The following is an 11,991-nucleotide window of genomic DNA, read 5'->3' as shown; positions in this document are numbered from 1 at the left end:
GGGTCTCCCCATATACTCGATGGTACGTGGGAGCACAAATCCGTACTAGACCACTATTGAGTCATAGAAGGAGGAATCACCCAACCTTGAGTGGAAACAAAAGTGACTAGGTTTAACGACGCCGGAGCACGTCTCTAGCCTAGACCTCTAAATGTGTGCATTATGTTCCAATGCGTTGTTAGATTTATTCAGTTCATTTTAAAGTTGATCTTGGATTATGTTTCAGTTTTCAGGCCTTACCGTATGTATATTTCAAAGCCTAGGATGCAGCTAAAATGAATGAAGTATCCTTTTTCTTCGATGAACACCTACCTACGGGAGGGTAGAGAGATCATTCCCAAACCAAGAAAACCAAGGCAACACACAGTCACTCAATGCAAGCAGACATCAATTCCTAAAATGCATGGATACTACTAATGAGAGATCTAAACATTCGCTTTTCAATATGCAACTTGAAATGCAAATTTACTTTCACTTTCACATGCTAAATGAAATGCAATTTTTTATTTTGATGCCTTTAATCTAAAGAAACCAATAAGCAACAAACAAATGTGGAAAACCAGTTGACCCAAACAATTGTAATCTATGTCCGGGTAGTGAAGAGAAATCGAAACAATGCCAAGATTGGTTCAACAACGATCACTAAATAATCAACCAAAAGTAAGCAAAGGGGAAGGCTCAATCAAACCAACATCAAGCAGCAAACGAATCTTTGCAAACAAGCAACCAGGAAAAGCTGATCCAATGACCTTGAAACAATAAAACTAGGTCACAAAGCAAAAAGGCAAGATTCGTCCAACAAAGCTCACAAGAGAGTGCCTCAACCTCTAGACAGTGGAAAACAAGTTATCAACCAAGTGAGAACAGCAGGGACTAGTAAGACTGACGGATTCAGGAGGCAGAATTGAAAAAATTCAATTCTATAGAAATTAGCGCGGGTAATACACAGCAACAAAGCGCTGATAAAGAACGACACAGCAACAATGCGATGTCAGCGCGGAAGTACACGCCTTTTCCACGATGGTCCGATTTACAGAACCGTCGCGACTGTTAGGTGTAATAACGCGATGGACAAGAAATTACAAAAAGGGTGGCGCAATGACAGCGCTACTGTTAAATTAAAAAGCGCGATGATGTTCAAAAACAGCCACAATCGAGCCAAAATTCCCAAACCAAAATAGTCAATCTTTAAACAAATAAAGCAACTCCCAGACCAAGCCAGGAAATCCAGAAAACAGACAACTAATCCCCAAAAACTTGAAAAGGGACCAAAACAAAACAAGGCAAGAGTGAACAAGAAAAGAACAAAGGCCAGCTCCCCAGCGGAGTCACCAATTTGTGAAGCAGGAAAGTGTTCCCTTTGCAGACAGAAGCAACCCCTCTAGCCCTAGAGTGGGTCTAGTCACAAACAAGGACAAATCAACAACAATTCTCCTTAAATAGTTCAAGTTGGAGGCCTACCTCAACCGATGGTTGATGGAGTTCCGTTGCGCTACTCCAGCTTCCGCTTCCTTCTCCTAATGAGTAATCAACCTGAAACAAAGCAAGGAAATACAACAAAGCACATAACCGAATACAACAAAGAACTATTTACCCATAAAGTCAAGAAATCATGAGCTATCTAGTACATTGCATACAAGACATAGGAAAACATCATTGATTGTATTAAATATAAGATAGAGTAAGCTTACAACCCAGGTCTTGATGTCACAAGCCTTCTTAGGAGGGTCCAGCCAGCATGTTCCTCAAGCATTCACCCTTGAAGGTGGATCTCCCAATACAAGTCTCTCTCACTCACAAGTTTCACACAAGATAAAAGCACTTCACAACCTTCCTCAAGCTCTCAAACAATCCCACACTTGTCACACCAGCTATCTGTCAAGCTCACAATACTATCAACAACACTCCAAAGACTAAGAATTCCAAAACTAGCAGTTCATAGCAATGGTGAGAGCTTAAATAGGAGAAGGAGTCTCCATGAATGGTGGGAGGATGAACTTATTTCCAAGGAGGGTAGCACAAATGATGGAACAGCCATGCCAGAGAAAGGAGGACGACATAAACAAGGCCAACAACTAGGTCTGGAGTCATCTGGAAGGCCAACCGTTAGAACAAACTCGCCCAAACTGGATCATCGTGGGCACATAACTGGTATGTCGTGCTGACATCGGCACTGCATAACGGAGCTAGTCATGTCATCGCGGGAAAATACAAACAACAGTTGCACTGGCATATGAAATTCGACCATCGTGGGAATCACGTGTACTTCCGCGATGGCAGCGCGTATGGACTATTTTGGAGCGCTCATCATCGCGTTTATTTGGAAAACAGATGCGATGATATAGAAACTTTGGCAAAGTGGGTCATTTGGCAACATCAGAGAGCATGAGCATGAATGATTTTGGACTCATGACACAGTAGGAAGACTGGGATGAAGGCAGTGACAAATTACTGTGTAATAGCACTGTTCATCTTTGACCTCAGATTATATCTTCGCTGATCTTCAGCTTCTAGAACAGCCTCACCATACCACTCTTGGCTGGTTTGGTCCCTGAGTAATGACTCTTCATAGGTAGCTAAGGTAAAAAAGGAGGCACTGCCTTTCTCTTCCATGCAATGGATCTCATCATCTTCCTCAAACTGCTCCTCTTCCATGATTACATTCTGGAAAGGGGTCTTCACTCTTTGGTCTTCATTGGCATCTTTGCTCCTTTGCATGATCTGCAATTGCTCATTTTCTATTCTATATGGATTTGGGTTCCTAGGAGCAAATGTATTAGGAACCCTTCCTTTCCATGAGTGCTTCTCAACCTTTAGCTTGGAGATTTCAGAGGTCAATGACTCTATCATCTTGCTCATTTTGTCTATCTTGGAGTCTAAAGATGAAGAAGATTCACCCCTCTATCTCCTTTGGTCAACATGTCCCTTGAGTTTCTCTACAGCCATGATGTTGGACTCTACTTCCAAGGTTGCATCCTACATTTCAGCCAAAGAAGCACATCTTCTCTCCCTCAATAGTAGATAGAAATCAGAATCGAAGGCGTTGGCATAGGTAATCATAGCAGAGGTAGGGGTGGGTTTCACTTCAGCTGGTATCTTGTTGTACATGCGGTTAAACCTTTTATTGAAATCAGAAAGTGACTCCCCATTTTCCCTTTTCAGGTTCCCAAACTCATATGATAGTATAGTAGATCTTTCTTATCACCCCAATGCTTTAGGAACACATCTTATAAGGCCTCAATATCTGTTATAGATCTAGGGGTCAATTCTCTAAACCATTTTCTTGCCTCTCCATCAAGGCTTTGGAGAAAAACTCTCATCCACACATCATTTTCACTAATGTCTATATTATCTATGTAGCTATAAAAGGACTCAAGATGTTCTTCAGTTGTAATTCCTTCAGTCCCAGTGAACTTAGGCATTTATTTCTGATACTCTCCAGTAGGAATTGAATTTAAAGGAGTGGGTAGTACTAGAGGTCCATACCTAGCAGCTACGATTTTTTCCATTTTGGTGAGTGCTTATGGACTTGCCATGGCTATGGTGGATTGAAGAGTGCTGGCAGTCTGGATGATAGAAAGCTGAGGGGTGACTGATAGGACTAAAGGAATATGAGGGATAGGAGGTGAGGTTTCCTTTGGGCTTAAAGCAAGAGGAGAACCTAACGAATAAGGAGCTTTATGAATCTTTGAAAGTTTTTCTTCACTACTAGTGTTAGAGGCTATACTCTCAACATGTATTTGTTTTATTACCATCTTTTCTTGCGGAGGTATAGAGGATTGTTTAGGTTTACCTGATCTTGATGCTCCTTTCTGTGATATCTTTCTTCCTTTGATGATCTTTTTAGGGTCTAGTACTAGGTCAACTAGTGACTTATGAGGATTCCTCCGAGTATGCCTCACAAACTAAGCCAAAACTATGATGTGGAGTCGCCAAGAGGTTTGGCCTCCAGTAGAGTCGCCAGATAGATGATTACAACAAAAAATGTGTCCAAACTTTGTCTATCATGAAAGCTGTATCTGTGTCATTCTCCTAGGGAAGCTGAGCTTCAATCTCCTCTCCCTGGTAGTGGCGCCAATTATGTTAGTTCTCTAGGAAACTCTCCTAGGTTGTAGCTCGGAGATGCCTGGTAACATATAATCTTCAATATTTTTCTAGGAACTATTGGAATGTACAATGGTTGGTTCAAGCCAGATAACCACTTCAACTCTGTTTTCACTCCAAACATGCATGAACATCCTCAGACTACAAGGATTTAGACCACCAATTCTCAACAATTTGGGAATTAGATGAATAGACGAAGAATACCAACCACACCAGCAGATGCAGATAGAATGTATGATGGCCAGCTGCAACTAGTAAATAAAATTGCAAATCTAATCTATCAATGCAGAGATAAGATGATAGTTATCTTGCATTAGACGTAGGAGAAAGCATGAACAAACCAATCTAGGTGCAAGTTTAGAAAAGAATGGGAATGGACATTGAGCATGTAATAGCAAAAGAAGCTTGTATTTCTAAAAATGAAGATGAGATGCTGCAAGTTACAGAGTATCTACAGTCTCCAGAAGTTGAGCCGCACCACAACAACCAACCTTTATTACATCTTTCTTTCAGTTATTTATCGTTTACTTTTACAATGATCCTTAGCCGTTTAGGGATGGAGGGGTCTTAATTGACCACCTACTACCATTAACTGTTTGATAGCATCTTTGAACGTAGTTGCTTTCTCCACTATGAAAACCTGATCAGTTATGGTACTGTGTTGTACTGCTAAGTGGTCAGATTGATTATAGCAGTGGAGCTCCATGATTGTTTAATTCAGTTGCTGGGTCATGCTGCGTCCTTTCTTCCTTCGGCCATACTCTCTGTCAATTCAGTTTCATAGTCAGACTGTCACCAGAATGAAAGAGTTGGCCATCTTCTTCTTTATGTAACAGGTAAGACGTGGGGTATGGAGTGCATGGGCGGATGGATGATTGGGAGTGATCGTGCATGATGGCCGTCGGATCAAGGGAGATGTATGGTGGAGATCGTGTGTAGGGAATTTGAGGTCGTGGTGGGAGCGGGATAGGTCCGAACCTTTAGATCTTAGGTGGACAAATTAGACAATTATCGGGTGGAAGAGGCGTGCGGGTGATATCACCCGGGGGTGGTTTGATTTGAGTGGTAATGGTTTTTATCAGAAAGGCCTCAGGCGGTAAGCGGAAAGTGTCGGAACTCGCCCGATGCCATTCAGTGGATGACACGTAGCAGCAGAGGAGAGAGAGAAACTGCCCTCATCGGGCGGGTACTTTTCGCGCTAGTTGTTTATGCGATATGGGCAATAGCCGTTAGATCTAGCGGGGGTTGATCTGACGGTGGAGATGCGGTGAAGGTACAAGATGTCTTCGGGGAATGTGTTATAAGTGCGTAAGACATATGGGTAAGGTTTTATGGGTATTTTTGGCTTTTGTGCTTGGGGCTAAGGCCAAAGGGGTGTTTTGTCAGGATTAGAAGGTTAATAAAGGAAGTGGGAAAGGTAAAGTGTGAGCGGGATAAGGGAAGAAGTGGAAAATGGCCCGTGTAGGACCCCTTTAAGAACAACAAAGCCAACCAAATCTTTTCATTGACCTCCAAAAAATCAGAACTACACTTCAGAGCTAACAAGTACAACCCTCTTATTATATTGTTGTGCCCATGTAGTCCCCATATTGTTATTATTGTGCCCCATAGAAACCCACTATTGTTATTATTATACCCTTACATTATTATTGTTATGTCAGCTCTAATTATATTATGACCCCTTAGAATCCTATATACGGAAAGGAGGTATTGTCATTTGTATCATCCAAGAATTATTCATTTGTGTAATGTAAAGGAGGTTGCCCCCTTGAAGAGGCTTATTTCTAAGGCGTTGATCTATCTTTTCTATCTTTTTATGAGTTGGTTTCATAACATATTCTTTTGACGACTACCCCACGCATGGGAGGGTGGTAGAACCTCTTATACATTGCGCCGGGGGCGTCACAGGGGGGTCAGCTACCCCCATTGTCGAGGGGTACGCAGGGGGGCAGTAGCCCCACTGCACAGGGTCCAGGGCAGTGAGCCAAGAAATTTTTTTTGGACCCTATATTAGGTGGGCAGACCTACCTATGGTTTTGTGCATGGATTCTGCACATGGTTTTGGGCATGGTGGTTTTCTGTCCATGGTATTTTGTAGATCCGATCAAGGGAAATACGATTATGTTCTAATCTAGGGTTAATGGATTGGGGTTTATGGATGCTTCGACATGTATATATATGTATTGTAACATTGAAAGGAATATAATGAAAAATCAATTTGGTAGTCCTAGTTTTGGGATCCAGGGTAAAATATCTGTGTATATTTGTTTTATGTTTTATGCTCTCGCCATTGTTTATTTTTTGTTTTTAGAATTTGTATGCAAGTTATTTCTGCATAAGGTTAAAACCTACATTTGGTATCAAAGTTGTTTTGGCTTCAAGGTAATTCCTTTAGTGCTGAGGCATTTTTCTCAGGCTTGTGGTAGACCCTGTTGAATGGGAGATCTACGGGATTGATTCTTGTGGTGAAAGAATATGGCGAGTAGTGGAAAGATAGACATCAATAAATTTATCAAAGTTTTGAGTTGTGGAAACTCAAGATGGAGGATTTGATGGTGGATAAAGATCAGTGGATTGCAGTAGATCCAGGTACTAAACCAACAACAATGTGAGCTGAAGACTAGGAAAAGTTGGATCAGAAGGCAAAGAGCATAATACAATTGTGTTTCTTAGATTCAGTGTTGTTGAATGTATCAAGGGAAGCTTTGGCGCAGGCTTTGTGGGACAAGGTAGGGACTTTGTACTAATCTAAGTCTATGGTGAATAAACTGTTCATATGAAAAAAGTTGTATAACCTGAGGATGAAAGAGGGAGACTCGATGATAGAGCATCTAAATGCATTTAATACTGTGGTAAGCCAGTTATTATCTATTGATATTAAAATTTTAGATGGAGATAAGTTCATCAATTTGTTGTGTTCTCTACTAGATTCATGGGATAGTCTAGTTGTTGCAATAGGTAGCAATGCAACTGCCTTGCAGCTTGATGAAATAGTCTCATCCTTGTTGTCGAAGGAGATGAGACACAAAAATATGGATGGCGAGAATGTTGATGCCTTGTCTATACGAGGACGGTCCCAGAACAGAAATAAAAATAAGTTCTCGAGTGGGAGATCTAAATCTAGAGGGAGATCTAAATCTTCAGGAAAACCTATAAAGGTGTGTTAGATATGTGGAAAGGAAGGGCACTTCAAAAGGGATTGTAAATCTAAATATCCTAAGAAAGGAAATGGATCTGATGATGCTCCTTCTATAGAGACAAAAACCATCTCAGATGAAAGTGGGGATGTGTACTTGGCTTCTTCTTCAAGTACACATGTAGATCACGAGGCATGGTTGATTGACTCAGGTGCATCCTTTCACTTCGCTCCCCATAGAGAGTGGTTCAGTGAGTATGAGAAATATGATGGTAGTGATGTCTTCTTAGGGGATGACAGGAAGGCTAGAATCGTTGGTCGCGGAAAATTCAAGTTGAAGTTGGAAGGTGGAAGGATTAGAACACTTTCTGGTATTTTTCATATTCCTGCATTGGCTAGAAATCTAATTTCTGTAAGAAAGCTGGATGATGTAGGTGTAAAAACAGTGTTCGAGAAAGATACCTGCAATATGGTTCACGGAGCATTGGTATTGATGTGTGAAGTTTGGATTGGAACTCTGTAAAAGCATCAAAGTAGCATTGTTATTGATGGGTGCAACAGTTTTGTGGTTCCTGAAAGTGGAGTAGAAAATCTAGTGGTATTTGGAGAAAACACCATGCTATGGCATCAAAGGCTTGGACATATTGGAGAGAAGGGCCTTCGAATATTTCATTGTAATGGTATGATAGAAGGTATGTCTAATTTCTCTCTGGATTTTGATTTTTGTGAAAATTGTGTATATGGGAAGCAGAATCGGGTGAGTTTCCCCTTTGGTGGTAAGAGGGCAAACCAGATATTAGAGCTTGTGCACAATGATGTGTTTGGACCTGTGTTGATTCCATCACTGGGAAAGTCTTTGTACTATATATCATTTATAGATGACTTATCAAGGAATACATGGATATATTTCTTCAAGAAGAAATCTGAAGTCTTTGACAGGTTTAAAGAATTTAAGGCTCTGGTGGAAAACTAGACATAGAAGAAGATAATGGTGTTGAGGATAGATAATGGTGAAGAGTTTTGCAAGAGGGAATTTGAAGAGTTATGTAAGAAGTGTGGTATAGCATGTAAAAGTAATACTCCATACACACCTGAGAAAAATGGAGTTGCAGAAAGAATGAAGAAGATGTTAATGGAAAGGGCAAGAAGCATGCTCAGTGGTTTCGGGTTAGGACATGAATTCTGCGCAGAGGTGGTGGAGACTACATGTTACCTCGTCAACATATCACCTTCATCAATGTTGGAGGATAAGAATCCACAAGAGGTATGGACTAACAAGAAACCTTCTCTTTCACATATGAAGGTATTTGGATGTGATGCATATGTACATGTTCCAAAGGAGAAAAGAGCAAAGTTGGATAGTAAATCTAAAAAGTGCATCTTTATTGGGTATAAGGATGGTTTAAAAGGTTATAAGATTTGGAACCTAGAAACAAGGAAGGTTGTGTACAACCAAGATGTGGTGTTTAGAGAGGTGAAATATGCTATTAAACATGAAGTCCTACCAAAGGAACCTAAGAATATCGAGTTTGAGGTAAAGGAGGAAGACTCAGACTCTACAACAGAAGAGGAATCAGAAGATGAAGAGCCACAAAATCTGGCTGTGAGAACATCAATTTGAGAAAGAAGGCAGCCAGAAAGGTATAGTCCATCTTCTTTCTATTCAAAGTTTCTTTATCTATTACTGATGATGATCCCAGAACTATGAGGGAAGTAGTAGATTCATAGGATGGAAAACTATGGAAAGAGGCCATGGTTGATGAAATGTCATCTTTGCACAAAAATGAGGCTTGGGATCTGGTGGATTTTCCAGTTGGAAGGAAACCCATTGGCAACAAATGGGTGTTTAAGAAGAGGATGAATGCAAAAGGAAAGGTGGAGAAATAAAAAGCTCGGTTGGTAGCAAAATGTTATTCCCAGGTGTCAGGGACTGATTTTGGTGATATTTTTTCTCCTATTGCGAAGGTAGCTTTTATTAGATTACTTTTATTTGTTGTTGCTGCTTTTGATTTTGAGGTAGAACAGATGGATTTGAAGACAAAATTTCTTCACAGGGATCTGGAAGAAGAGATCTACATGAAGCAACCTGAAGGCTTTGTTGTGAAGGGTAAGAAAGAACTGGTATGCAAGTTAAAAAGGTATTTGTATGGGTTAAAACAGTCACCAAGGATGTGGTATCAAAAATTTGATACATTTATATAGGGACTTGGCTTCACCAGAAGAAAAACAAATCACTATGTGTATTTTAAATCAATTGGTGACAGTGTTATTTATCTGGTCTTGTATGTGAATGATATGTTGCTGGTTGGAATTGACAAAGAAATTATCTAGGATATGAAGACCCAATCGTCCTCCAAATTCGACATGAAAGATCTTGGTGCTGCAAACTATATTTTGGGCATGTAAATTAAACAAGAATGGGCAAAGAGGAAGCTCTGGTTAAACTAGAGGAAGTATTTTGAGACAGTACTGTAGAGGTTTAATGTGAAAGATAGTAAATCGGTGAAGGTTCCTATTACTATAGGTGTAAAGTTATCTGCTGAATAGCACCCGAAGGCACAAGAAGAGGAAGAGGACATGTCTCGTGTTCCATATGCAAGTGCAGTAGGTAGCCTAATGTATGCAATGGTCTATACTAGACCAGACATTGCACACGCAGTGAGAGTATTGAGCAGGTTTATGTCAAAACAAGGGAAGGAGAATTGGACAATAATGAAGTGGGTTTTCAGGTATTTTCATGGCATTAGTGATTATGGTTTGTGCTACCAAGGAAGACCGGATTGGACAGAGTTTTGGACATCCATGGCTTTGTTGATGCAGAATAGGCTAGAGACATAGATCAGAGAAGATCTACAAGTGGGTATGCGTTTAACCTATTTCGAGGTGCAGTCAGTTGGATGAGTAAGAGACAGTCTTTAGTGGCACTTTCAACTATAGAGGAAAAATACATGGCAGCCACCCATGAAAGCAAGGAAGCAGTTTGGTTGTAGAGATTGTGTTCAAGTATGGGGTTAGTACAACGAGCTACAAGGATAGACTGTGACAGCCAAAGTGAAATTTTCTTGGCAAAGAACCTTGCTTATCATTCAAAGACAAAACATATTGATGTTCAGTACTTTGTGAGGGATATCATTGAGGACAAAAAGGTATTACTGGTAAAGGTGGACACTTTGAAAATATTGCAGATGCATTGACAAAGTCTATGAGCACTGAGAATTTCTCTTGGTGTAGAAAAACAATGGGCATTGCAAGGGTGGACCAAAGACTAAGCTCTCTTGTGGGCCACTATGGAAAGAAAACAACAAGTGGGAGAATGTTGGGTTGTGTTATATTCTTTCCACGACTACCACATGCGCGACGGGGTGGTAGCGACCCTTTTATGTTGCACAAGGTGTTGCTGAGGGGTCAAAGGGGGGTGGCTACCCCCCGTATCGGGGGGTAAGCAGGGGGCGGTAGCCCCCTTGCACAGGGTCTAGGGTAGCAACCCGTGAATTATTTTTTGGACCCTATATTAGGTGGGCGGACCTACCTATGGTTTTGTGCATGGATTTTGCACATGGTTTTGGGCATGATGGTTTTTTGTCCATGGTATTTTGTAGATCTAGTCAAGGGACCTATGGTTATGTTCCAATCCAGGGTTAATGCATTGGGGTTTATGAATGCTTCAACATGTATATATATGTATTGTAACATTGAAAGGAATATAATGAAAAATCAATCTGGTAGTCCCAATTTTTAGATCCAAGGGAAAATCTCTGTGTATATCTGTTTTATGTTTTATTCTCTCGCCATTGTTTATTTTGTATTTTTAGAATTCATATGCAGGTAATTTTTGCATAGGGTTAAAACCTATAGAAGTTCTTTGGAAGGCCATGTGAAACAATAGATCTAGGATTTTTTGAGTATTTTAATCACCTATAGGCTAGAGGTATTTTTATTTGATAGGATGTGTTGGCTTGTATTAGAGTAACATCATTAAAATAGTTAGTTTACACTTGGAACCACTACACTAGGTGTTTTCTTACTTTTTTTTGCTCTTTTATTTCTATCATTATCCTTCAGTCTAGACACTATAGTGCCTCTAAGGCATTTGTCGCATCGAATTTGAGGACTTCACCCTCAGTACTCATTAGGCCATATTACTCCTCATCGAGTTCGAGTTCATCCTCCCAGTCCTCCATCGAGTCATTCTGATTCTAAATCTATTAATTCAACTCGTTCATCCTCTGATTTTGCATCTTCTCAACCCCATATTGCCATCATGTCAAGCACCAATGTGGGTGCAGGAACCTAGGGCGGTAACCCATGTGCTAACCAGGGTGCCTCCACTAGTGGAAACCCAACTAGTATGGTCACTCCTCCTCCCTTACTTCCTTTTTTTGTTGATTTAAGTTTCCCATATTTTAACCAACTTATCAATGATCCTTTTCTCCACGATCTCGTATGGCCAACAATGCCTAATAAACTCCCTTCAGACATACCGAAGTTTGAAGGTAACCCTAGAGAAGACCAAACTAATCATGTTCTCTCCTTTCATATGTGGTTTTCATTCAATTCTATTGCTGAAGACTCCATTTGTCTTTGGCTGTTCCAACACATACTCGTTGGAGCTACTGCTAAGTGGTATGTTGACCAACCCAAAGCAACCCATTCCACTTTGGCAACTATTTTCACAACCTTTCTTTCATATTCCAATTACCTCTCTGTTATGATACTGGTACTGAACTTTTGACTTCTTTCCTTCAAACTTT

Source organism: Pinus tabuliformis, chromosome 4_1, assembly GCF_031772625.1.
Source record: "Pinus tabuliformis cultivar Carrire ecotype Pingquan chromosome 4_1, CPIR1, whole genome shotgun sequence".
Lineage (NCBI taxonomy): Eukaryota > Viridiplantae > Streptophyta > Pinopsida > Pinales > Pinaceae > Pinus > Pinus tabuliformis.
Note: the sequence above shows the minus strand (reverse complement) of the source record.